The sequence below is a fragment of the Acomys russatus genome, chromosome 6 (assembly GCF_903995435.1).
Source record: "Acomys russatus chromosome 6, mAcoRus1.1, whole genome shotgun sequence".
In the NCBI taxonomy this organism is placed as follows: Eukaryota; Metazoa; Chordata; class Mammalia; order Rodentia; family Muridae; genus Acomys; species Acomys russatus.
The window spans coordinates 59,098,136-59,103,469 of NC_067142.1; positions in this window are offsets into that span (position 1 = coordinate 59,098,136).

The window sequence follows — 5,334 nt, forward strand, 5'->3', positions numbered from 1 at the left end:
ATGCTTAGAACATACAGGATTGGACGTGCCTGGAAATGGGCTGGCCACTAATACATTTTACTATATGAATCTGCCTAGACTCCTTGAATGAAATCCTCATCATCTGTGTTGAAGGAGGACGTTGCTTTGAAGTAACTTCCATGCCCTCCTTACCTGCTACAGCTAATAAAACCTTTCTTCATTTTTATGTCTTGGCTGCCCTTATTTTGGCTTTGTGCTCATTCCGATGGGAACACTTGTGTTTGGTTACAAGAACAGCAACATCTGGAGACAAAGGAAAGGACTTTAAGCTGTGTGGAGAGAGCCTGACATGACATTGATAATGCGGATGTCCTGTGCTGTCACCATGCCCTGGGTATGCATGACGACAAACTCTCTTTGACCCTGTCTACAGGATTGTGGGATAAGTGGGTCTAGGTAAAATACTTTATCTTTTTCCTTTTAATCCAAAATGCATTTGTTGGGATAGCTTCCCGCTCATCTTGAGTCAGAGTGCTTTTAATGTGCTTCTTCCTAAATAACCAGTCGCTTTTAAGTCTTGCTTTTTCCTTCTGTAGACTAGCACAGGGCAGTGGAATAATCAAAACACAAGTGTTTTGTGTTCAATGTTCTATTGCTGTGAAGAGACACCATGGCCACAGCCACTCTTATAAAAGAAAACATCTAGTCAGAGCTTGTTCACAGTCTTAGAGATTTAGTGCACTATCATATGGTGGAAAGCATGGTCTCACACAGGCTGGAGAAGCAGCTAAGAATTCTACATCTGGATCCACAGGCAGCAGGCAGAGAAAGTAACAGTGGGCCTAGCTTGGGCTTTTGAAACCTCAAAGCCCACACCAGTGCAAACTTCCTCCAAGAGAGCCACGCCTCCTAATCCTTCTCAAGCAGCGCCACTCACCGATGATGACTAAGCATTCAAATACATGAGCCTATGGGGGCCGTTCTTATTCAAGCCACCATAGGTACTGTTCCATGCATGGCTAAAGAGTGTGGGGAAGTATAACATCCTTGGCATTTCACATTCACGAAGTAGGAGTTGGGGCTTTTATGGAGGAGGATGAAGGAGATCCTTTGTGGGGGTCATGTTCTCACAGGCAGGCCTTTGCCACTGGGAGGGCCTTTATCCTTGTAATCCTGTATATTGAACCAGGGCCTCACATAGTCTACCTGGGGGCTCTGTCACTAAGATATAACTAGCCGTTTAAAAAACTACTTAGAGACATTGTCTCACTCTGTTACTCACTCCAGCTTCTGGCCTCAGCTTCCTTAATTGTTGGGATGACAGGCCTGTGCCCCTCCACTTAGCGCATTTTGTGTTCCATGTGTGCTTCCTGGTGTAAGTTCATTTGAAAGCCAGAGGACAGTCTTGGGTGTCATTCCTCAGTCACAACCCTTACTCACTTTCTCCACTTGTCTAGTGCAAGCCACTCTTCCCCCTCCACACCCCCTCTAAGACAGCATCTCCTGCTGGCCTGGAGCTTACCACATAGCCTAGGCTAGCTGCCATGTGCAAGGCACTGGTAACTGTCCTTGCTGCCTTTAGAGGGAGCCAAACTCACAGCCTTCTTAGTGACAGACACCTTGGTATCTGACCCAGTTTCTTGGACTGTCCGTTCTAAGAGCCGCAAAAAGGGAGAAAATAACTCAGACCACGATATTCTTTCATTCTTTTCTAGTCCCAGAAGTGAAATTTTGATTTTTTTTTTTAAAGGATTCGCGAGGAACTTAAGTGGTGGTGTCCCTCAGCTTGGGTCAGCAGAGTGAGCTGGTTATCTGTATTTGAGGACATAAAAAAGAATCCTTTTTCTCAAGGCATTCACCTGGCAGCAGGAAGAGTGACAGGGGCTGCAGTAGTTAACACCAGGGAGCCAGGACTTGTGCTTATTTCCTCTCAACGCTTGGAAGCCGCCATAGTGATGGTGGCCCGTGTCGGTGTGTTGCTGTTGAGGGACGTTTCCCACCATGCATCACTGACTATTTTCTGAACCAGATGTCAAAAATGCAAACAGTTGGAGGAGTCAGGAAGACAGTGTGAATAACAGTGGTCAGATAAGAGTTGACTAGGGAGCCCAGTGGTCTGCTTGGTTTAGCTAAATGCTGTCACTTGGGATTAGGAGCCCAATATGCTGAGGCTTGAGTTTCAGCCTGCCCCTCCACTCCTCCCTTCTTCTGTCTCTTCCTCACTACCCTCCCCAGGTCTTGCTGTGTAGCCCAGGCTAGCCTGAAATTGTTGGAATCCTCTTTCCTTGTGTGAATGCCTGGACTAGTGGTGTGCACTGCCACTTTGAGCTAGACTCTACTCTTCAGTAGAAGTTGCACGTCCAGATTTTAATACAGAATGTTTTTTGAGCAACAGATTGATTTTTTTCCTCAAAAATATTGAGAAAAATTAAATAGTTTTCATTAATGAATACAAATGTATTCCTTGCCCATGTTTTCAATACTAAAGTAATTAAATCCTATCCCCATTCTTGTTATGAGGTCCAGGTTGGCCTTGAACTTATTAGGTATATTTTTGCTCACCCTTCAGAGTGCTAGTGTTACAGAATGAGCCAACAAGCTCAACTTTATAAACGTGTTGATGCGTTTTTCTCTCTCAGACTGTCTCTGTCTGTCTGTCTCTTTCTCTTTCTCCGTCTCTGTCTCTCTGTCTCTAACACACACACACACACACACTCACTCACAACACCTTCCATTTGCTAGCCCCCTTAAAAACAATCTGCCAAGCCCAGGATAGCCCCAGGACATCTCCGTGTATGTCTTATAAGACCAGGATAGCCCCAGGACATCTCCGTGTATGTCTTATAAGACCAGGCACGCCTTCCACATCACTGCTACTGCCTCGAGAAAGCCACGTACATTTAACAGTATATTGCATACTTTGAAATCTTTCCAAAATGTCTCAATGGTATGTAGGAACTGGCTTTTGTTGAGAATGTGTGTGCATCTATTCCATCTCTGGGTTCACTATCACAAGGCATTGGGCAAGCCGGGAATATTTACACTAAGTAAACAGGCAGGCAGTAGAGTTGGCCCCCTTCACTCTGGACCAGTTGTTCTTTACCAGGACCGCGCCCCTTTAAAAGCAGCATCGCTGAAACATGACATGAAAACCCGTGCGCAAGGACAGCAGGTTGCCGAGAAGAGACTTGATACCCTATGAGCATATACAGGGGGAGGTAATCCCCCTCAGGAACAGTCATAGGGGAGGAGAATAAGGGGAAAAGGGGAGGGAGGGAAGAATGGGAGGACACAAGGGATGGGATAACCATTGAGATGTAACAAGAATAAATTAATAATAAAAAATTAAAAAAAAAAAAAAAGAAAACCTGCACGCACTGAATGTAGGCAGTTGGATGAATGTGAACATCTCGATACCCCCAATGAAACCACTATGACGACGAAGGCAATAAACATCCATCTATCGCCTACAACAGTTTCCTCACCGACTTTTTTTTTTTTTTTAAATCAAGTCTCTGTGTGCAGGAAAGGGCACAGAGATGCAATATGAGATACACTATCTTAGTTTTTCAGTGAACAGTGTAATATTAGTAACTGTAGGTAGTGTTTACAGTGGATTTATCCAGTTTTTTTCTCTTACATAATTGAAACTCTATACGCATTGTATAACAATTATTCTTTCCTATGTTCACCCTCTAGCAACTACCATTGTGCTCTCTGCTTCAATAAATTAGAATATTATAGATGTTTCATTTCTAGGTCAGGTTTATTTCTCTTAGCACATGTCTTGCAGGTTCATCCACCATTGTCACATATAGCAGACTTTTTTTTTTTTTGATAGGGTCTTACAATGTCTCTGGCTGGTCTGGAACTTGTGATACAGACCATGCTTAGGAATAGTGAGTGACTTAGCCAACATCACATATTTAGTATAGGTGGTAGAGCCCATGATGCCAAGGCTTGGGCTTGCTTCTCTAAGCATCCCTCCAAAGTTAGGCATGCGGAAAGACCAAGAGCATTGGTATAGGAAACAGACATCTCATTTCAAGACTAGTCCAACAGGGGTTGCTTAGAGTGTATATTATAAACAAGTTCAGAATCCATAGAGTTACCCCCAAGAGACCGAATAGCTCAGAAGCTCTACTGATTCACAAAGTCAGTAGAGCCACAGTGTTCTGCAGCTGTGATCTGGAGAGTTTGTCTGGGCCTGTTTCCTGCTGGCTACTACCATCACTTCCCTACTCCTCATGAGAGTGCTGAAGGACACTAAGATGTCTGCTTCCTTGAAGGGCATCTCAGAAGTAATCTAGGCTGTTCTCCCTGGAGACAGTTCTCTATTATGAGCATCTGTGACCAAGTGAAATAGGCCGAGAGGAACACTGGAAATAAACCCAGGGGCTGGCAGGGCAGATTTAAGTGAAATGATCTTTATTTAAGATCACTCTAGAATTCCATAGTTGTCTCCTCCCGCAATCCCTGAGCCTCTCTTGTGAAATGAGGCTCCATATCTAAGCCTATTAATGAGGTGAAAGAGCCTAAGCTCGCCCTGGCAGGGTACCACACTCTCAACTTACGTGACTGAGAGAGGAGCTGGCTCTAGTATGGTCAGATAAAGCTTTTGAGATGGTTTGCTTTGGTTTCTTTTCTTTTCTTTCTTTTTCTTTTTCTTTTTCTTTTTTTGTTTTTGGTTTTTTGAGACAGGGTTTCTCTTTGTGACTGGACTTGCCTTGTAGACCAGGCTCTTTTCTTTCTATTAAAGGCGTCATGGATCTGCTCTTTCTCTAATGAACTCTGGTGAATTGAGTTGACTCTTTAAGAAGAGGCAGTCCTCATGGCTTCCTGAAGGAGGCCTGCATTCCCCCGAAAGCGCTTTGGCTCACTGGCTGACCATCTTCTTCCTGACTTTATCCATAGCTGCCCACATCCTCTCTCTTTCCTCCCAGCCCACGAAAAGAGTACAAAAGGCCACTTGGTACATGTAGTTTCTTCCATTTTATTTGTAGTTAACCAATACACAGAGAGCCATTTAGTGCAGACCAATGTTCTGCGAGGTAGGTTTTTGTTTTTGTTTTTTGTTTTTTGTTTTTTTTTTTTAATTTTTATTAAGATCCAGGAAAAAAGTTTTTAGGGGAAAGTGTGCCCAGAGTACTTTCTGGGGGTATCTCCTTCCTAAAAGTGAGCCTGGATCCTTCTAGTACTTTAGATGGACAACATTGTTGGGCATTATCTTCTGACATTAAACCTAATGGAGCTGTGAGAGGCCCAGCAATACCAAGGTGCCCGTGGGGTTAGCTGGGGAGGGGAGGGGCAGGGCTTCACTCTCTGGGCATGGTTTATGACTATGAAGGCAAAGCTGTGACATTAGAAGAGTTG